Raw genomic sequence first — 23471 nt, 5'->3', positions numbered from 1 at the left:
TATTTAGAACTATGCTGGTCCGACTATAGGCTACAGCATGGGTTCATTTAAAGGCACCACGATCATTTATCAGATAATTCAGTCACACCTTGAATCCAGTTCCGTTAGAGTATTTTGCAGAGCACAAGTGCCACCCATGCACACAACAAACCAATACATTAAAAAATGGACCTAAAACCAGACAGCTAAAAGGTCAGCATGGGGCATAAACTAATCCATCTACAAGTAGTACCTTATTACATGAAAGAGCCATCAGTACAACCTGCAATTTTATTGCCATCAGAACACAATTATCATTTGTCCCGAACATTTTCACCTAGCTGTATGTGCTCTGTTAGAAGCCACCAAGGCTACATCTGCACAAGTTGATTAAATAGTACCAATAAATATTCCCAGCCACTGGAAACTTCATTATCCATAATGTTTGTTAGAATGACACCCCAGCATAGCTTCCACCAGAGCTAGCTATCATTCATCCCAACACCTCCAATGCATGCACCAGGAGCCAGCAGTATCCAGGAAATATTCCACATATACAGTTCCCTTTCTAAAGGCTAGAAAGATTAGTAGTATCAGCACAGGATGTCTTGTGCCCTTTGGCTTCAGTGTAAAGGAGTGGTCCCGGGTACACTAATTTACAAGTAGAGATGCATCCTCAAAGATTTATATTTGGTACAAAATCATAATTAAAAATGAAGTGGAAGTCTATGCTTCTAAAGGTAGGCAAAAAAGAAAACCTCAAAGTGACTGACCCTTCAGCCCATAACAAAGAACTGTTTCCTCTACATCTTCCTTGCTATAATCAAATACAGATGGGATTGCTGTTTGTTTGTCATTAAAGTAAAACACATCTCCCAAACCAAATGCCATCACACATATGGAATGCCAGAAATTACTAAAACAGACTTTCAGTAACCATATATGCCAAGGAGCAATCTACATGGAATTTTAAACTAACCAGACTGTTTTGTGACTTTGATATGATGTATTAAAGCACCATTTGCAGCACTGTAACTTGTCTTTCCTCTTGCAGTCAGCCATAAGCTGAGAAAATGACTAGACTCTTTGTCAGTTATTTGAGGAAGGATGTTGGACAGCAATCAAATTAACAGTTTTGCAGTCCATCCATTTACATACTCTTAGGACTGAACACACTTCAACCAGGAACAAAATTTATTCTCTTCTTTCTCCATATTTGATGATTCAGAATGAAATACAGAGAGAAAAAAAAATATGTGTATGCATGTGCATATATCATATGTTAATGAAACTAAGGCCAGGTCTTGTGCATGTGTGTATGCTCAGAACAGCTGACATGAGTTTCCATAATGCATCCACAGATCAAACTCAGCTGTACTGCAAGTTCATGTGACACAGTACACACAAATAATAAAAAAAAAAAAAAAAATTAGATTTTTTGGAACTTCAGTCTCATTAAAATACCTCAATTAAAGCAGCCAAATCTCCAGAAGTGCTCAGTAGTAAGTGGATTACATTTTTTGCAAGCACTGTTGGATGCTGAGAACTTTCAGACAAGGCAAATCAGAGACATAGCATGATCACTTTCACCATCTGCTGCAATAGCTATTGGCTCAAGACTGAATAATAATTATAGCAACAGAAGTCAAAACTACAATGCTTGCATAAACACAGGCTAAAATGTGACACTGCTGCTATCTGATACAGGATTCTATTACCTTAGCACCACACTCAGGCTGAAGAAAGCTGCCAATCCCTGTGGATCTACCCGGAATCATCATTTAATGAAGAAACAGACCTCCTTCCACAGGCTGTTTCCCAGTCTAAGGACCACCTGTAATTCATTGGTAACTCATAATCTTGAAATGAGAAGGGCATCAAGCAACTGAAAACTAATGAGCCAACAAGAAATATCCAAAGGCTCTTCTGGATAAAACTTTTCCCCAATAATGAAGTTAAGGACATGATTTTAATTAGTTTACTATATATATTTGGGGCTGTTTCACTTCATTCTATTTCTAACCTAGTCTACTGGAGTCAATGTTTGTCAGTAGATAGAGAGCATCTTTTTGTTTAATTTCATTGGAAAGTAATCCAAAGCCTGTGACCCAAGGTTTCTTCAAAATGCAAGATAAAACAGTAGTAATCAAGAGATTTGCTTCAGCTAAGCAGCCCAGGACTATAACAGTAATGGAGACACAAGCCCTCCCAGAGGGCTTTCCATGACAAATGGCTTCTCCCAAAGCCAAGAGCAGTAGCCCAAATCTTTGTTCAGGTCAGGCTGGTACCTACCAGATCCTCTCACCTTGCATCCTGTTTTACTGTGTTTAAAAATACACACACGTCCCCTCGGCTCCACAAACCGCACGACCTCCATACTCTGATACTCCAGTGAGCATATGAGTTGCTCCCTGTTACAGCCAGTGGATGTACAAACCAACCCCAGAAGAAGAAAGGAAAGCAATTTCAGCTGCCCAGCTCCCACACTGGTCCAAAGAACAAGCCACCAGCAAGGTCAGACAGTCTGGTGGGACTCTCACATTCCCTCCTACCTAAAGCGGGGCTGGAGGAGCGATGGTGCAGTGTGCTCCTGTCAGCTGTCCCACAGCTAGTGGGACAGCACTGCCTCACACCAATGTGACATCTACAGCTGACCAACCAAAATGTTTTCAGTGACACACAAAGGAGAATCCTTCAGGTACTGCAGTGCAAGGAAATCAGACAAGAGAGTTTTGGGAATCTGAATAATTACATTTTCCTACCATTTGTTTCTTACCGCGTTGTCCTTATAAAATACTAAGGAAATATAAAAAGCATGCAAGAGTTTATTTCTACTCAATTTCTCTTTTTCACCACTTTCTTTAATTCTCCCCCTACCATGTTGTTCTCTATCTTTTCTCCTCCTCACTCCTTTGCCCTATGCCCAAGCCCCTCCTGCCTGTGCTCCGCACCAGCAGAGCTGCTGGAGCTGGTAGGATGGCACTGCCAACTATAATGTCAAGGCCACCTGACACCTCACGTGATAAGATCCTGTTTTCAACCACCTGGACTGCAGCTGCTCATGGCAACTGCAGACTGAACAGTTTGGGGAACTTTCAGCTGAACAGTTCAATCAGTGTCTGGACCAAGGTTATGGAAAATACAGGGACTTGCTCATGCAATACCATTGTGAAGAATATTCTCTGAGACACTCAACTGCCTTTGGCATCAGGGGAAGGACAGGACACCAAGCGTCTTCCTATTGCTGTTGTGAATTCCTTCTAAATTTGCTATATAGTCAATCAAGCTGGCTGAGCTAAGCAAAGAAGCTTACTGCCTCTGGAATGGATGGACATGCTTCCCCTTCCCTCTTGCTTTGCCCACCCCTCGTTTCACTGTGATGCTTCACAAGCCAGTTTACCCCTCCAAGCAACAGAAAACTGTTCTCATTTTTGCATGAGTCAAGCCACCAGCCAAGCAAGTCGGTTCAATAGAGGATGACCCAGCACACAGACTGAACTAGGACTGCCCTTCCAGTGGCAACAAGCACACAGATAAATCTTGGGAGCATCCTATCAGGCTGCATCTTGAGTCAGGCTGGAGAAGGAAAAACAAAATCTATTTCCATATAATTACTAGACACCACCTAGAGCCAAACATCTGCAATGCTATCCGACTTCAGTCTGTTTATGTAAAGGTAAATGTTGGCCAACGCAGTAATTTTACAACTGTGCTATTTCATTTTCCCTCTGTTCTGGAGCACAGGCCAGAGATCAGAATCTTCAATATTAGTCAAAGTTTTATAGGGTTAAACTTTGGCGCCTATGACTGAATGGTGACTGAGAGTTATTAAACCAATACTATCATGCAGTTCTCTAGTAAACACAAAGAAAAATTACTATCATTTAAAGCGCTTTCTGTTTGGAGTATTATGAATAAATTTTAAATGGAAATGAGAAAACAGAAAATCTATTGACATTCCTCACAGAGACTTTCCACCATTTGTTAGTCACATATTTTGACATCTTGTATTGAATAAGTGTGTTAAGTGATGGGAGCGCAAACGTAGGTTACCTCCTTTACATACTACTGTTATGGTGCACTATTAATAGGAAGCAAGTCACCTCCACTCTGTGATGGTTCAGGAGAAAAAAAAGCAACATCAAGCTCAGGCCAAGCATTTCAGTCACATAAGTAACTTGTCTAGCAATCTCCATAGTCCTGGCCACTCCCCAGTTCTTGCACTACAAGCTGATCCCTCATCATCTGCTCGTGAAAACAAAAATGTCCAGAGTGATCTTGAGTGGTATCTATCATGTTGACATTTTTCCCCTGTCAGCACAACACTTTCACTCCACAGAGTGGAATGAATTCTTTCCTGGCCAAACTCTGGCTCCTTTGGAAAAGCTGTCATCCACCAGGTGTACAGCCCAGCTCTTGGAACAGCATGTCCAAACTGACTGAGACATTTTGCTTTTATGGATCAGCCCTTCTGACACTGTGAGCCCCAGCTGGGTCACCTATCAAAAAGTGAAAGGGTATGAGCTTACTACTGCTTCAGAAAATAAAAAGTATAACCATTAAATACCACATTGAATTTCTGAAAGTTTCCAGATCCTTCTAGCTAAATTATCCTGGATCATAAAGGCAGTATGTTTGAAGAACAGCAGCATATTTTATTTCAGTTAAGGTCTATGCTTTCTCCACTTACCTCTCTCTTCAGGCCAAAGCCAAATGCAATAAGAAAAATACATATATTATAAATCACGTGTTTCAATACCAACAGTTGGCCAGTCTGCTTACGGGTAGATGCTGCAGAACACGCTCCCTCAGATGATAACCGGGGTTCAAGTGACACCACAGATTCAGCTGCACTGGGGATGAAACTAAGAGAGGACTGAGAGTGGGAAGCAGAGATAAGACAGGGCTATCAATAGAGTCAGAAAAAAAAAAAAAAAGTATGAAAACAATGTAGTCAATAAGTTTTTTTGTGGCTTTTTTTTAACCTTACCAAGATTAAGATGATTTAAAAAAAAAAAAAAAAAAAATCAATCAGTCTGGATGACAAAGAACATTACCTGGCACCAGGAAAACATTCTTCTGGCATGGAATAAATATTCATGTTCATTCTGCAGACACTCCAAAACCCTCCTTAAAACATTCTCTAAAGTTATGTGTGATTTTCCATCCTGATACGTTAGTTTCCTGTCACTGTTCTTTAAAACAATCCTTAATTGCCTACTCTTTCTTTTCACATTTTCCTTTGCCTTCATTTAGTACTCACATAATCATCAACTGCATACATTTTGTACAATAGTATCGCATACATTTTCTGTCATATCTGTATTGTCCTTTACTCCTTGCAATACTTAAAATTTTGTACAAAATAATAATAATAGTAATAATAATAATAAATCTTTAAATAAATTTGTAAATTTTGAAGGTTCTTTTAGAGCTTAGAGAGGAAACCAGAGGCTGCACAAATGTAAGCTACATGTCTTGAACAAAAATTCAGATTGCTTTTTGATCAAAATCTCACACAGACTGAGCCTTTTGAAAGTAAATACAAATTTCAGGTGTCATTGAAAGACTTAGCAAATCCAAGTCTGCGATAGCAAGGCACATTTCAGTCTAGCCTCAAACCTGGCAAAATGTGTGCCAGAGGTACGCGTGAGGACAAGCCCTCGACAGACAGATGGGAAGGAGCATCCCGCCTGCAACTGCCAATCCCTGATTAAATCTTCCAGATCAGACTGAGGTGCTGGCCTGGCAGTTATTAAAAACAATAGATGAAGAATAGTAACACAGCCCTGTGTCAATCATCCATTAAAATACCAGATAAAGAATACTGGGCAATGTGGTCCTCTGAATTGGGGAAAAGTACATAATCCCACTTTCGGGGGGCAGGCAAAACGTACTCCCCTGCTGCTTCCTCTCTTCCCCACCCATAAAATGTGTTCCATAATCTCCAATAAAAGAGAGATACCAAGTTCTACTGGTCTGCAGGTCTGCAACAGATGGCAACACTCATTACATTTAAGATATAGTTTAAAAAAAAAAAAAAATCAAATTCTGAAAGATAATTCTGTCACCCACAAGAACTTTTAAAGAAGTTTCAATCTGAATCTGTTTAACTTCAGTTATAAAGAAGCAGCAGAGTCAGGATCACTGAAAACTTGGCCTTGGTACTGCGACACACACAAAGGTTTGAAAAAATTAGTCACAAAGATGAATCAGAGGAAAATAATAGTGCAGGAAACAGTAATCTTTTATTTCCTTTTTTATTTCCTTCCCCTCTCATCCAGTCCCAATTAAAGCTGAAAAATCAAAATCCACAGTTTATCTTCTTCCCCAATGCGAAGAGCAGGAGAAAGTTACACATACAATTATCATGGTCAACATCAGACCTTCCAACCAAGTAGAACAAACTGCTAAATCTGAAACTCCTCCAGGTTCTTACACACACAGTTGTGAACCAAAGATAAGCAAGAGGCTGATCCTGCATACACATCAGCTCATTCTTCCTCCCACAACAACAACAAGAGAAATTAAAAAGTTAAAAAGAATATGAAAAATCTATAAATAAATAAATGGAAGCTTAAATAATTGAACTGTTAAATTTAGGTAACCAACTAAAATAACAATTAGATATCAACTTCTCAGGTAAGGATTTCTTTAAAATAAATAACAACAACAACAACAATAATAATACACCTTTCAAAATCAAAGTTAGAGGTACCAGGGTTGCAGACACTCACTCACTCACAAAAAAAAAATTTACTTAATGAAACTCCCAGTCAAGACCACCTTTGATAGACAAGAGACTCCTGTGGAATGAAAAGACAGAGCCCAGGAACTGCGATCACATCTGCGAATCCATCTATGTGCTGGAGCAGTCACAGGTCCTGACAGTGCCACCCACGGTAGGAGAAATGGGGCTGTAAATCACAGCCTTGCACATTTCAAAAAAGAAACTCTTACCAGGTTTTGGAGCAAGTGTTCAAAACCTACATTTTAACGGCTGACCAGGTCAAGGCCTTAAACCAAATTTCTACAAAAATTGAAATAAAGGTCTGGTGCTAAAAAGGAGCAGGTCACACTTTAGTCTCGCAAGTGGGATGAGATTTTCTTGCTACAGATAACATTGCCCATTAATCTGTGGCTTTCAGCCCCAGCTAACAGACATGTAGAAACTACCAGAGCTATCTAGAGGCACATATAGAAAAAAAAAAGGCTTCTCTCTTCTATAGTTGTAAACACATGCTAGCTTTTCTAAATCATGAAGCAGCAGCCAAGGTTTCCAATTATGCAGAGAACACAGAACCTGCTTGACAGCAAGCAGGTCTGATTAATGCCTGCACCCTCCTGACTTCATCACCCCTTCTTTCAAAAGGATCGACCTTTAATTTCTGAAAAAGATAACTTCCAAGCTTCTGAAATGAATAGAGAGATATTGTTGCTGACAGAAATAAATTCTGATTGTGTTCTCAAGAACATCACAACTCCCTTAGAGGGGGGGGAAAAATAAAAAGTCACCTTAGCTTCTGCTATGCTCTTTGAAGAGTCAAAGGATTCTGGTGGCCTGCCACCAGTTAAGTTCCTGCAACAAGTGGTCCCTTGCAGTAAACATGGAAACAGTTCAACCAAGCAACAGACCCAAAATTTTCTTGCAGGGCAGTAAAACCTGTTTGAACAATAAGCCCTGCAGAGCTCAAGCTGACCACAAGTACTTCAAATTCCTGCTTCCACTCCTTGTTACTCAGACACCACTGGTCTGCCACCTGATGCCTGGACTTGGTTGCGTCACATGCTCGAGCTCATCAGCCAGTGTTGGAAGCTGACAGAGTTTCACCCACCAGCCTGTTGCTGCTGCTCTAATCTTTTCCAGCATCTCCCATGTTCAGCCCTGCTTCTGTTTCACACTCCTCTACAGCTGGAGAGGCCATCTACGTGTAGGTTCTGACTTTGATACCACTGAGGCTTATAGAGGAGAGAATGCTAGATTTGAGGCTTCCAGCCAGTGCTTGGGGACAGCACTGTCCCTTCACCTATACTAACTTCCCACAGGCACCTCCCTTGTTTTCTGGGTGACTAGCTTGCAAGTGGGATGTGAGTTAAACTATCATGAAGCAGATACAAAACCTCTGGGTTAGATTTTCCAGTTTTAAAGTTAGCTACAGCTTTTCTAACTTGCAAATTCTTGACTTTGGTTTTCTTCCATACCTCATTTTTTAAGTGCTACAGTAAGAAAAACATCAATTGAACACAAAAAAAACCCACCATTATATGTTGTTAAAAGTTCCAAACAGCAAATGGGTTTGGGCATGTAGGTAGAGGAGAAAAAGTGAACAGCCTTTAAGTTTCTAACCAATTCATCGCTTGCCAAAGAAACAAAAGGCATATGTGACAAAGAGCATAGTTATGTCATCTTTCGCAGAATGGCTTATACCTCACAATCTCCAAGCTGTCCAACAAACCCACAGGGAAAAAAAAAAATAAGACTTGGAGACACAGCAAAGTTGTGTTAACTTGAGTCTGGCACTGCTCTGAAAAGTTGCATTCCTCTCAGACGGGAGCTGGATCACAGCCAGCCAGCTTGAACTACAAACATAACAGGCTTACTTCTGCCTTCAAGTGTTGTGTAGGCACGTTCAGAACATGATAATGAGATGCACAACAGAACACTAAGAAAGAAGTAGTACCTCTGTGCTTCTGATGATGCAATTTTTTTTTGCTTGTTTTGTGTGTTTTTTTGGGCTTGTTTTTGGTTTTGGTGAGAGTTTTTGGTGTTTTGTTCTTGTTGTTTGTTTTATTCTTGTTGTTTGTTTTGGTTTTGTTTTGTTTGTTTCTTTGATTTATTTTTTTTTCTTAATACCAGAACACATTCAATGCAGCTGGTCCAAACAACATGGAAGCATGGTAGTGCTGGGAGCACCCTTAACAAACTGCCATCATCTTCCATGGTGTAGTAGCGTGAGTGAACAATTCAGATACTTTTGTGTAGAGTCATCTTTCTCTAGTTTTCTGGCCAGTTCAGATTAATTTGAAAGAGGGCTGAATTACACTAATACAATTAGCTCCAAATGACTTTATAGACAAACCAGAGTAAAAAAGATGATGGCCACTCTGTCCATATTCAGTATCACTTATTTCTTGGTCAGAGGAGGCCATTGGTGGATAATCCATGAGACATCCTCTTCTTCAAGAAGCTAAATACACTCCTCTGGTAAATTCAGAGGCCAAAGGACTGTGACTGCAAGATAAACCAATTCATCCAGAACAGTTACTTGCATAAGGATTGCAAAGTATGGAGTCACAGTAATGATTCAAGGAGAGGTAACTCCCAGAAATACAGTGCAGGAGACATTTGCAATGCACTTGAACAAGTCACACTATCTCAGTTAAGTTGTGTGATAATAAACAAACAAACAAACTGACACACATGGCAATGCTAGGATTTAAATAGTCTAAGTTCACATCTACATAGTATCAAAACAACCTGAAACATATTTCATGCCTGAAGGAATCAGTAATTTAGAAGTAAGCAACAGAGCCCCAAATTTCAGAACTAGAAGCATGGAACAAAAGATCACAGTATCACAGCATCACAGTATGTTTGGGATTGGAAGGGACCTCAAAAGATCACCTAGTCCAATCCCCCTGCTGGAGCAGGAACGCCAAGGTGAGGTCGCACAGGAACATGTCCAGGTGGGTTTTGAATGTCTCCAGAGAAGGAGACTCCACAACCTCCCTGGGCAGCCTGTTCCAGTGCTCTGTCACCCTTACTGAGAAGAGGTTTTTTCTCAAATTTAAGCGGAACCTCTTGTGTTCCAGCTTGATCCCATTACCCCTTGTCCTATCATTGTTTGCCACCAAGAAGAGCCTGGCTCCATCCACGTGGCACTCACCCTTTATATATTTATAAACATTAATAAGGTCACCCCTCAGTCTCCTCTTCTCCAAACTAAAGAAACCCAGCTCCCTCAGCCTTTCTTCATAAGGGAGGTGCTCCACTCCCTTAATCATCTTCGTTGCCCTACGCTGGACCCTCTCCAGCAGTTCCCTGTCCTTCTTGAACTGAGGGGCCCAGAACTGGACACCAGGGCAGAGTAGAGGGGAAGGAGAACCTCTCTCAATCTACTAACCACTCCCCTTGTAATACACCCCAGGATGCCATTGGCCTTCCTGGCCACAAGGTCACAGTGCTGGCTCATGGTCATCCTGTTGTCCACCAGGACCCCCGGGTCCCTTTCCCCTACACTGCTCTCTAATATGTAATTTCCCAACCTACTGGAACCTGGGGTTGTTCCTGCCCAGATGCAGGACTCTACACTTGCCCTTGTTAAATTTCATTAGGTTATTCCCCGCCCAACTCTCCAGCCTGTCCAGGTCCCGCTGGATGGCAGCACAGCCTTCTGGCATGTCAGCCACTCCTCCCAGCTTAGTGTCATCAGCAAACTTGCTGATAGTACACTCAATTACCTCGTCCAAATCGTTAATGAATATATTGAATAATACTGGCCCCAGTACTGACCCCTGAGGCACTCCACTAGATACTGGCCTCCAACTAGACTCTGCACCATTGACTACCACTCTCTGGCTTCTCTCCTTAAGCCAGTTTGCAACCCACCTCACTACTCTATTGTCTAGACCACACCTCCTCAACTTAGCTGTGAGGATGCTGTGGGAGACTGTGTCAAAGGCTTTACTGAAGTCAAGGTAGACCACATCCACCGCTCTGCCATCATCCATCCACCTTGTTACATTCTCATAAAAGGCTATGAGGTTGGTCAAGCATGACTTACCCTTGGTAAAGCCATGCTGACTGCCCCTAATAACCCTCTTATCCTTGATATGCCTTGAGATGGTACCAAGGATAAGCTGTTCCATTAGTTTCCCAGGGACAGAGGTGAGGCTGACAGGTCTATAATTACCCAGGTCCTCCCTCTTGCCCTTTTTGAAGACTGGAGTGACATTTGCTTTCCTCCAATCCTCAGGCACCTCTCCCATTTCCCAAGACTTGGCAAAGATGATGGAGAGTGGTCCAGCAATTACTTCAGCCAGCTCCCTCAGCACCTGTGGGTGCATCTCATCTGGACCCATGGATTTATGGATGTCCAGACTATTTAATTGCTCCCTAATCCAGTCCTCATCGACTAAAGCAAACTCTTCCATTGACCTGGCTTCATCCGGGATCTCAGGGGTACAGGGATCCCCAGGACAGCCTCCAGCAGAGTAGACAGAAACAAGGAAGGCATTCGGTAATCCTGCTTTCTCTGTATCTTCTGCCACCAGGGCACCCACCCCGTTCATCAGTGGGCCTACATTGCCTCTGGTGTTAGTTTTATCTGCTATGTATTTGAAAAAGTTCTTTTTGCTGTCCTTTACCCCTCTCGCCAGCTGTAATTCTAAGGAGGCCTTGGCTATCCTAGCTGCCTTCCTACATCCTCTAACAGCAGCCTTATATTCTTCCCAAGTGGCCAGCCCCTGCTTCCATGACCTGTAAACTCTCCTCTTCTGCTTGAGCATACCCAACAGATCCCTATTCAACCACGCAGGCCTCCTGGCTCCCTTCCTTGACTTCCTTCGTGTGGGGATGCTCTGATCCTGAGCGTGGAAGAAGCAATCTCTGAATGCAATCCAGCTATCTTGGGCCCCTTTACCTTCAAGCAGTCTTGCCCATGGGATTTCCCCCAGCAATTGCTTGAAAAGGCCAAAGTTAGCCCTGCTAAAGTCCAGGGTTGCAATTCTACTTGCTATTCTGTTCCTGCCACCCAAGATGCTGAACTCCACCATCTCGTGGTCACTGCAACCCAGGCAGCCCTCAACCTTTACTGCTTCGACCAGACCCTCCTTGTTAGTGAGGATGAGATCCAGCAGTGCACCTCTCCTAGTCGGCTCCTCCACCATCTATGCAGAACCTCAGTCTGCATAGCCACAGTCTGTTTGAGACAAGCTCTCCTCCTGGAGGCAACCATGGTCGTCAGCAGTCTGGGATGCTGGCAATAAGTTAGAGGGGCTGACAAGCGACAAGTGCTCTCTGCACCCTGCTGCCCAAGCTACCACACCTGCTGCTGCAGCACAGTGTGGGTGGGACTCACCCGCTACACAAACTGGTTGCTCCTCCCTGCACGTGGTGCTGCCCTCTCAAAGGCTTTTTCAAGAAAAGGGTAGGGGGTGTGGTCACCGTCACCGTGGGAACGCCCCCCGCCACGTCAGCCGCTCTCTTGCAATGGCTGCCGGGGCTACGGGGATCGGGACTCACCGGGAATCACGCTGTCCCTGTATGTTTCCCTCTGAGCTTCCTAATCTCAGCTGAACCTTGCGGTTGGCTGAACCCCGCCGGCTCTGGCTCTCGCTGGGCTGGCTCCGATCAGCTGACTGAATGTCAATGCCAAATAGTAAAGAAATTATTAACATACGTGGTAAACTCTAGTAATGTAGCACAAACTGCTAAAACTGCAATATTATAATGAAGAACGAAGATGGTATTTGATATCAAACTAAATAAGAGCATCACTCATGCCTTGTGACAAAAAAAAAAAAAGTCTACACTAGCTTATAATTTGTTTAGCAACAAATTAAGTTCTGTACTTCACAAACAAATAATTTATAATCAAAATATAAGTTAATAAGTGCACAAATCAATACTAAAACTCTGTTTATTAAAAAGCAGCCTTTGTCTCATAGATTTCACGTGCCTGTACCCTGACGCTTGGGAGTATTTCCATATATGCTGAAAGAAATGGAAGCCAATGCTTGAGGCTGAGTAATACTCTTTTTCTAGCCCACTCAGAAGTAAAGAACAGCACCCTTCAAAGCTTTTGAGAAAAAGAAAGGCTTCTCTTGACATCTTCCCTTGTCTACAGCTGAATATGAAAAGCAGACAACAACCCACTGGTCAGGGCGGAGTAGAGAGTTTGTCGACTCCACGCTTTATCTGGTTTATTCCAAAGTCTTGAAACTAAGAAATAATTATTGTATATTCTTAGAAAAACTGAAAAAAAAAAAAAAATGCTTGAGCATGTTTGTTTTATTCTGAAAGCCTATATTCTACAATCCCAAGGCTGAACATGTGTTTTCTATAAGGATACTATTCCAGCTGTAATTATGCTTGCAAGCATGAAAAGGGTCAGTGGACTTTTTGTCTCTACCTTAAAATATGGAAATTCAGTTAGCTTTGATGTCAGTTTCTCCTATACACTTCTTTTACCAGTATCATTCACAGTTTCTAATGCAAAGCAGACGATAAAAGCGCAATTTCAAATAACACAAAATAGCTAGGTGTCTCATTTCCACCATCGGCTCTTTACCAAAGCAGGGAATATTAATCCCACTCTAATTTTTGCACTTTTACACTGCAGCCCACACAATTTACATGAGTCAAAACAAAATTTAAAAAATGCTTAAAGTGTTACTAGAAACAGTCACTTCCTTTGTGTCAGGAAACTCACGTTGACATCTCTGTGTAAGCCTGAAAGCCAAGACTTGGGCTCCCAATGGAAAAGGGCTTCTATCATCAGCTCCTTCACTACACAACAGCTGACGGACAGTGGTTGCAATACCGAGGAGATCTTGGCCAGGCTACCTTAGACACCCAGGAATACTGTGAGGAGGGGGACCTCCCCACACTTGATGCTGAAAGTTAAGCATTAAACTTAATATACCAGAATATTTAGGTTCCAGAACGATTTTACTGCTCCCTGTTGAAAACAGTGAGTTTTGTGCCAACTGTAGCACCACCAAACAAACCAACAATAACAAAACAACACCACAACCTGCATACTGTTTTTATTGAAGAGTTCCCATCCAAGATATTGCGTCAATAAGAGTGAACATTTGCGACAACCCTAGTGCTATATTACACTAATACAAAAGTTGTACTTTTATTTGTGAAGCTACGTCACATATAACTAACCTACAGCAAAATAAGTCTGTCCAATTTATTAAATAATTTATCCCATTGTAGTTTTGATTAGAAGTTATTATTTTTCCTTTAGTAGACAGAAATATCTTTTTTTTTCCGCATAAAGATTATAATGCTATCTTTGTAAGACGTGAACACAGGCCATCCAAAACCCCTTCCATAATTCCTTAAATTATTGACACACCATATACTTAAGTACAAATATTGAAATTTATTACCGAGCATTAAAAATTCACATCTGAAGACGAAAAGTATAAAAGTCATGTAATAACTTAAGAACATCTACACTCTTCAGAGCTATATTGGAAATGTAATGGACACAATAACCCAAATGGAGTCTGCAAAAGTAATTGCATATGCAAGTATTTCAGAATAAGACCAAAAGTATCGAAAACAAATAGAAGAGTAATGGATGAGTCTACAAAAAGAAAGTTTTTTATCATTTCCAAATAGATCCTAAACTGACCATACTGTCTTTGTCTCACACAGCTGACTGTTGCAAAGCAACTATTACTAGGTCATTATTCTTAAAAGTCACAGATTAGAACTGTAAACATCAATTGGTCCTTCAAGTGGACTATTCCCAGAAAAAAATGTTCATCCTAGCACTTTGCTTTATCAGAACCTAGCTCACATATTAACACAAAGATACTGTTTAAAAATTACCACTATAAAGTAGAACTCTGCAGAGACAGTAAAAATTGTTGATTTCAGGCATTTCCATGTCACAAGCCACAGCACAAGATTGCAAACAGCTTTTGCTACCACACCTAAGCCAGAAAAAAAGCAAAAACAAAGGACTAGGAACATTACAGAAACGAAGTCACAAAATATAGGTAGTTAGGATTGTTTAGTGATTTGTTAAGCTACAAGTTTGGGGGCATGATTTTTTTCTTTTTAATATCCAGGCTTGGTTTTGCTCACACTATCTATTTTTCCCCAATGCTTTTCAGGAGTCCAGGCTTCAGCTTTTTTACTACCAACTTAGAAAAAAGCAAAAATGAAAAAAAAAACAGAAAAACAAATAAAACTTTGCTGCAAGCAGAAGAGATGGTGGCACTCCATAATTCAGAAGAGAAGCCAAGTGTAATCAAAGGAAGCTGACACTTCAGAGGATTACATTACAGCCTCAGTCCAAAACTGTTAAGAGTAATGAGGACATCTAGGAAGAAAAATGTACATGATTGATTATTTTTATTATCTTTTGTAAAGGCTGTTTGGTTCTGTTTAGCTTCCATTGTCATGGTCTCTATAGACAAAAGCTCCAATGCAGAGCATCTATGAGAATGAACCTGTAGCTCCAAGGAGAACGTGTTTCCCTTACTGCAGTATCCTATTCCTGCAGCTATCATGATGCATTCCCACAGCAGAGCCACAGGGTCTCACCCTTCTGGGGAACCGCCACCAGAAGCACAGCTGAAGCAGACCTTGCAGTGTGCAGGAGGCACCGGGGCTAGCAGAGGTCCACCCCACATCCCCTGAGAGCCTGGCTGCTCACACCCTGCAATGAAAATTTTACTAGGAAAGCTCAGAGCCGACATAAAACAGCAACTGTGTGTCTGCAAGTGAGAAGTAAATACTCTGTCCAAAGCCGTCTGTCTACGAATGTCTGCATGGACCACGCCTCAGTCTGTTGTGATTAGTTGGCATCACCATTTGCTGATCGCCTACTGAAAACACTGGTGGTTGGAAGCCCAGCTTTGTATCACCAAATCCATGAGCAGAACTAGGCACCAGTATTGACAGTTACAGCAGAAAATGGAACAGATAAATAACCAAATTTCAGTCACCAATTATGGGGAAAAACAAAACAAAACAAAACAAAAAAACCTATGAACTTTAAAGATAAATTCACAGCAAACTATTTTCAGCTGAGTAATCCAACACTACGTACAATCACTAGAATGGAAAAAAGAAATATGAAATAAAAATATCATAAAGGCTAAATAAGATTTCTTCACTTCCTTTGTTTTATAAGGAAAAGCATTCTGCAACTTAAATATGATTTATGCTGTGTCCTCATCATGATCTACTGGATGCTCATGCAAAAGAAAGGTTTCATCTAGAGCCACACTTTTAATAGCATCTGCAGTTTATGTTCCAGGAGAAGTGCCAGTAGCTAATGATCCTCCTGTTATTGATTCTCCCTAAATGGGATGAAAACTCATTTTTCTGGTATTGACACACATAACCCCTGTCTAGTTTATTACAAATATGTAAGTATATGAATAGTTTGGATAATGGAAGGCATGTAACAGGATCAGGACCATCAAATGGCCAAACATGAAAACCACTTTTGGCACAGTGATTTTACAAGCAACCCTTGCCATGTAGCTGGCTCAAAATCCTATGGCTACAGGAATTCTGAAGGGATGTATTTGTGCATGGAACAGCTCTGCTAGCTTGGATTGTCTTTTCATCACAAAGTAACTTTCTGTATCTAAAGAAAAGGAAATGGGTAATACAATGTATGTACAGATGAAACATGAGGCTAGTGGGCAAAAAAAAGTGGCCCATCATGATCACTCTTCCAGTTGTGCTTTTTTCCACCATTTTGTTATCAACCGTAAGAATGATCAGATCAGATGACAAGCCAGGATACATTCAAGGAGTTCAAAACTCATGAATTCTGCTCAGAATTGGGTAGCAGCCCACAGGTACTTAGTCCAAGACACCAGGGGCGAGTACATTTTCTCACAGTTAGAACCATGGGCCACAAAGTTAAACAGATTAGAAGCTCACAAAGAATTGAATAGGATGATTTTCAGAGGTGTGAGATCTCTTAGGTGGCAAATTAAAGTCAAAGGGTGTCTCATCTCAGTAGGTGGAAAAGTTGAGACAGCAGGAAACATCTCCCCACCTGATAGTAAAGTGAGAACTCTAAATCCATGTAATATTTCCCATCCCCAGTAACATTGCTGAAAGAAAAAAGTCTCATCTTTTAAGATCAGAATTAACTTAATCCAAGAGGTATTTAACAGAAACTTTAGAAGTTCTATTCTCTCAGTATACACCAACTTTTTTTTTTTTAACATACTCCAGAGGAATCGATACTTACCTAGGAGTCCCATTTTTCATAGCTGTTAAAAAGCACACACAGTTCATCTCTCTCCTTTTCCTTTTTGTTAGACTTCTAACTCAAGAATATCTTTATCTTACCCCAGTACCAATCTGATTAATGGATGCAAACCTTTCAATTACAAAGTAAATTTTCACTGCTCCATAAAACTGGTTATGTCTGTCATACCGTTGCCCACAGATAACATCACATGTGTGTTCAGTACAGAACCAATTATTTTTGACCGACAAATGAGGCATTCTGTCTTCCTTTGGGTGTTTGGGTTTGGTTTTGCTTTTTTGTTGGTATTGTTTTGTTTTGTTTTTTAATACCTGCCAAGTCCTTTTAGCTGAGTTTTTTTCACTGCAAGAACAATGAAAAGTGAATGGTGAAACAGCACTACTAATCTCATGTTTTCAATATGCTAGTCTTGGGTTAATTCTCTATGGGTTATTTCAAGACCATAAAGTTTATAAAGTTAAGATACTCCATTAAAAGCACTAGAAGAGGCTAAATGCAAACAAACATGGTTCAAACAGGGATGGCTGACCAGACTATCTACACCAGTTCCAACCAACCCACACTCAGTGATTCTGTAATGGTAACGACAAATACACAGCACCCACCTGGGTCACAGTGAGCAACCAAAGCAGCACTGGGAAATACTGACAATAGAGAGGGGAAGCGTAGTCACTGCCCAAAGCTCTTTCTCTCTGTATTTAAATGCTTGTCTAAAAGGCCAATTTATAAATAGTAGGATAGCCTGGAGAAACTATTTTTGTTCTCTGTTCTGTTAAGCTGGTTTGTAATAGAGCTGGAACCATCAGCTTTGAATAAGTAATGCACTCTCTGCAGTGTCTATGGGCAAGTGGCTACATTTACTTTAAACGCACTGTTAAAACACAAACGTCCATGAGTTATTTGGCAAACAGAATACATTTTCTTTCACTACTGGGTCTCAAATGTCAGAAAAGAACCCATAAAGCCAAAACAATTAAAACAAATTACAAAAAAAACAAACAAACAAACAAACACACACTAATGCCATCAAGAGCATAAAAATCTAAAGATAAACCCAGATTATATGATCACATACCACAATTAAAGTAGATACATTTCCAGATAGTCCTTTTTCCAAAAAGCCACACATGCAAAAACAAATTCTCCTTTTTATTTCTTTTCTTTTTCTTCATAAGATATGTTTCTGTCTGGGGAAGCAAAAATTCTTAAAGACACAGATGTTTGTGATTGCACACTAGCAGCCTGCTGGAAACCATTAATGGTGTAGAGAGTAAAGTTATTCAATCATCTACAAGTCACTTCTCGAAACTGTTGCCCTCAGTCAAACTGGTGATTAACAGCATCCAGCAATAACATAGATTACCCCCTGCCCATGCAAGCTCTTTGATTTTAATGCAGTTAAGCTACTGAAGTAAACAAACCAATTTGGGTGTTCAACTAGCTCTTTGTCTCATGAAAAATTATTTGTCTAGACTAGCTGTGAAAGAATATTGCTTATGTCCCTAAATTCTGTTTGGCATTCTGTAATCATAGCAGCAATTACATTTGCAAAAAGTTAAGAAATTAAAAGTGGCAGAAAATGGTCAACCTTTCATTAGGGACTTTCATTCAGAATTTTTGTGTGTAACGAAATTAATATATTCTAATCACCACGGCACAGCAAACATGCTTCTGTATGTTTCAAAGAGGGCAGCAGCAACCACAGTCACCAAGCAAAAGTCTCAGCAAGCATTTGCAAATTTGGTGTCCAAAACTAAGCAGTATTCTACACCTCCCAACTAGAACTTCTGCTAACTGCAAGCCCAGCATCCCTCAAGAAGATCTGCACTCTGGTGTCAGGGTATGCTTGGCATTTCATGTCAGGGCAAGTACAACCAAAATGATTAGGTATAACCAAAGTGATCAGTGTGAATGCAGCAAGTTGAATTATCAGAGCTGAGGCATTTTGTTTCTCTATTTAAATGCCAGGTGCCCCATAATGATTTTAGTGTACTTTCAGTAGAAAACTTGAACGCACGATTCCCATGAGCAAGGATATAGTACCTTTGTGCCCCACATAGGTTCAGTGATGGAGATGAGTACCACAGAAGTCACAGGGAGATATCAGGTGGCTCCTACTTGGAGACGTGCTTCATAGCTCATGGCAAACCTCTGACCATGGAGAACCAGAGGGAGTATCACCATAGGCATGCCCTGATGATCACTTTAATTCTTTTTAAAGTGATGCAACAGGACTGTGCTTCAGAGCTATTTACCAAGGTATTACCACTGTCTCACTGCAGCATAGGCTGCAAGACAGCGCCCTGCGCCTGTGCTGTGTCACACTGCAACCTCAGGTGCCACTTGCAGCATGTCTCCATCACCTGCCCGGTGTATCCCACAGCATTATCTCATTTATTTCTATCATTATTGCAGAGTATTGAAATAAAAGAGACAAAAAAGTCAGAAGTCATAATGCAAAGCAGAGCTGACAGCATGCCATCCTTGGTTTTCGAAAATGTCACCAGCCATGTATTATACAAGACATCAAAGATTGCTTTCAAAACTTCGGACAGTTATCCTTGTCTCATTTTTCATCACATTCCTCCTGACAAATTAATACCAGCCTTCCGCATGTTATGACCGAGAACAACGTTATCTGTCTCCCACACATCCTGATCAGCCTCTTTCCTCTGAACTCACTCCAAACCCATCTCCTAACACCATACCACTTCATGATCACTCATCTCAACCCACCTTTCATCTTTCTCACACATTTTTAGCAACTATTCTACATGTACCCGCAGTATTGTAACCCGATAGAAACTGCAGAAAACCTGCTTAAATTCAACAAAACGCAATAGAATGCAGGGAGGATTATTTTTCTTTGGCAGCATAACACAATCAGCATCCAGAAAGTATACATATAAATACAGTTTCCGGATCAATACAGAATAATACAATCCACATATAGAGATCTGATGAGCATTTTAATCTCCCAGTGTCTGCGGGCACAGGACATCAAAGTAAAAGATGTCCTCTGTATATTTACTGAGGAGGGATGATCTATGAAACCAAAAGCATATAAAGGTGAAAAAAAAATACAAAACAAAACCAAAGCTTAGAACATAGAGCCAATATTTTGTTTTGTTTATCAATACCTAACTTAAAGGGAGTAAAACGAAGGCCTCAGCCCTCTCATCCCCAAAACAGATTTAATCTGTACCAAAAAGGCCAAAGGTTTGTTCCAGATGATACTGTTAAACAGTTTAAGAAAGCAGCTTTTCGTCACCAGCCTTAACTTTCACAACCTGTACTCTGAAACACAGGAGAACTTACCATCCCCAGACTGTAAAAGTCAATATGAAATAATTGTAACCATCTACATCTCTTTTTAACTTACTTCTCTCTAATCTATCAATTTACCAACTCCCTTGCTGTATTTAACAGGCAAAGAAACTTGCAGGTTTCTAAGGAAAAATAATATTTCCAGCAACATGTATCTGTATGTTGTTTTGGTTCCACATACAAAGTGAAATATAAGGAAGTTAAATTGACTCACTAATGTATTACAAAAAGAGTTTACATTTTTACACTATGCTTCTTTTTTAGCTTTTGTGTCCTGCTCTCTGGTTTATTAAAAGGAGTCTTTGCTTTTCAATTTTAATTATCTACTCTTTACCTTTTCTTAATTTCTTAGTATGACAGGATATTATCCCCCTTTATGGGGAATGTTTTTTCACAAATAGGACCACTACTTTAAAGCTGCATTTAATTCTTCTTACTTCCTCACCCTGAAGCAGTTTGCCATTGAGCACCTACTCTTTTGAAGGGCGTTCGTGCATAAATCAAATTTCAAGAATCAAAACCAGACCATTAACTGTTACCATAAAACCTGAACTTCACCATGCAATGAAGCTATAGATATTGAAATCTAAAAATCTGAAGTCAGCATTAATGGATTTCTGTGTCACTTCCATTACAACTTTCTTATTTGACCTCAGTAAAATGTCTCTTGGTTTAACATAAAGGACAAAGCAGAAGAGGCACAGTGTTTTTAGCAGAGATTCCTTTGTTGAAGCTGTTCTTACCGCTAGCAGATGCAGCTTCTTATAGCTTCATCTTGACTGATGTTTTCTCAGATAAAAATCTTCTCCAGTCTGTTACCTGTCCACAAAAGTTAAGAAATTTCATTGTTTTCAATAATGTGTTGTGGAAAGTGGCTAACAGTGATCTGACAGCATCAAGATAACGGAAGAGTGTTTAGAAGTCAATAAGTGTTGTTAATGACTTGTATGTCTGATAGCTAAAATTCCAATTTTAGCATCCTAACAGAGTCAGGAGATGGCAAAGAACTCAGTAAGGCAGCAGATAAAGTAAAAAAGCATCCTACTGCTCAGTCAATAACACCCTGAAATTATAAAAGCAGAAAGACATGTTGTTTTCTGAACAGTCCAGGTGTTAATCATACAAGAAAATAGCTTAAAGCATAGCTTGCTCTTAACTTCTCCACAATTTTTCTTTTTTAAATTAAAGCTTCCTTTTCTCCCAGCAGTGTTTACATTTAGCTAAGGCAGCCAGTTCTTACAACATCTTGCATTTTCAAATGTCATTCAAGCTGTTTATCAATCTGTCCTCAAATGTCACATCAGAAAGAACTAGTCATGTTTTCTACTTCTTATGTGAGGCTACAGTTGTCAATTAAACAAGCAAGATGGAGGATTTTTTCTCATATATAAAGCAACCTTGTCTAAAATTAGTGTCAAAACTAACAACAATATGGGAATAATTTCTTTCTGTGAAGAAAAGAGATGGACCACCCCAGCCACAGATGTGGTTGGTTCACAGAGATGAATCATGAATGCTTCACTCCTGCAGGGCACTTGTGATGAGAAGCAAAGGACCTAAGGGACAGAGGAAAGAGAGAGTCCATAAACAAGCTCTGTCTTCAGGAGTTTTCACCAGCCCTCCAGCTAGGCCAGCACAATAGCTGTTTTTGAAACAGGCATTAAATTGCTTATTTTCTAGGAGCAGAGGCAGGGGGGCAAAGTGGTGTTGTTTTGAGGTTTTTTGTCATTGTTGATTTTTTTTGCAAACAAGTCTTAGAAAACCATCAGAACTTTCTAAAAAAGAAATACTGAAGAAACCAAAACTCATCTGAATTCTCCTATTTTAAATGTGTTTTTCATCTATTTACGTTTCTGTCCACATAAACCCTAGAACACCATCAGGATTTCTTTCTTTATCGAAGTATTAGTAGCTCTTAAGTGCTTACTTTAAAAAAAAAAAAAAAGTTCACTGAACTTGGATATAACTGACCTATTCACCTATATAGTACCTTCCATTGAAGCAGTGTGAACTGCTTTACAAAAGGTTGTGCAAAGCATGTACAAATTAATTTCTCCCTAGACAGAAGGGCATTATAGTCCTGAATTTTTTTAAATCTATTATATGTTATTTCTTTATTTATATGTCTTTATTATAGGTATCATGCTAAGATAATAACTATAACTTCACTAGATCCCAAGACACAGTATGCAGCTTTCTCAAAATTCATCCTGTACTTTATACTTTCTTAGAACGTTCTTTTTGGTGCTAGCATTTACTACTTTCCTGCAGGTGAAGAAAAAGAAACACGCACACATACCTTACTACAGGCATGTTAAGGTCAGGTTCATTTCAGTGGGCAAAAGCCTACTTTTCTTCTTTAAACCACTTATTTAGTATTCCAAAATAGCTAAGATTTATAACTAAAATAAAAATCCAAACATGCTTAGGCCACTGGATTTAGGTTTACTGAGAAGCAGCACTTCAATTTCCATAAAGACACAAAACATTCGAAAAATTACTATTTCATAGATGAAGAGGAACTAAGAAAGTTGTTATAGCTCGTCCCTTTAACATGGGGTGGAAAGGGTAAGCTACTGTACAGGTGCTGGCTACCATTACACTTCCAAATCACTTCCCCTTCCCGGAGGGCTGCTTCCTGAAGGCAGAAAAGAGAGAAAATAGAACACTTCCATGAAGACCCACCTTCTTAAAAACTGTCTCATAACATCAGGAGAGAGAACAAATGCGAACACTTAAAAATATCTTTACTAAAGGTTTCACATGTGGGTTTTTTCCCCCCTTCAGCTATCAAAGCACAAGTGCATCTCGGATCCCATCACTATTTTGGAGCTTGACACTAACCTGCTATGGCAAATAAACAGAAAAAACCTCTGCCATGAATCTTTGGACAAATTACAATTCCATCTTACCCACTGTACCTGTTTTATCACCAATTCTGTATGTGTGAATAGCTTTCTCTTTGCTATAGCAGTGAATGTTATATCTAAAAACTCAACCTCTTAATACCAGCACTACCTAATCTCTTAGAAGTGACACTAAATGAAAATATTAGACATCATTTTAATTAAGGATGAAGAAATTCTTTTGTCCCCCAAGAAGCTGTTAAAATGCTCACAATTATCCAATATGACAAAGAATTATAAGCATCCATGCTTTTAAAAAAGTGTGAGCAAAACA

At 40.1% G+C, this 23471-nt stretch overlaps 1 protein-coding gene across 18 annotated transcripts in view; it reads right to left on the bottom strand.

Annotated features, from left to right (window-relative positions):
* The window catches only part of SEMA5A (semaphorin 5A), a 348961-nt gene that overhangs the window by 290623 nt on the left and 34867 nt on the right, over window positions 1-23471 (bottom strand). For 10 of the 18 annotated variants that reach the window (XM_065052681.1, XM_065052692.1, XM_065052702.1 and 7 more), the window contains exon 2: window positions 21035-21110. The exons of the other annotated variants lie outside the window; for them this stretch is intronic. The gene's annotated coding sequence lies outside the window, so the exon portion shown is untranslated. The remainder of the gene's footprint in view (window positions 1-21034; window positions 21111-23471) is intronic. 18 annotated transcript variants of the gene reach the window in all.

Source organism: Columba livia, chromosome 2 (assembly GCF_036013475.1).
Source record: "Columba livia isolate bColLiv1 breed racing homer chromosome 2, bColLiv1.pat.W.v2, whole genome shotgun sequence".
NCBI classification, from domain to species: Eukaryota; Metazoa; Chordata; class Aves; order Columbiformes; family Columbidae; genus Columba; species Columba livia.
This window is presented reverse-complemented; position numbering and strand designations above follow the sequence as displayed.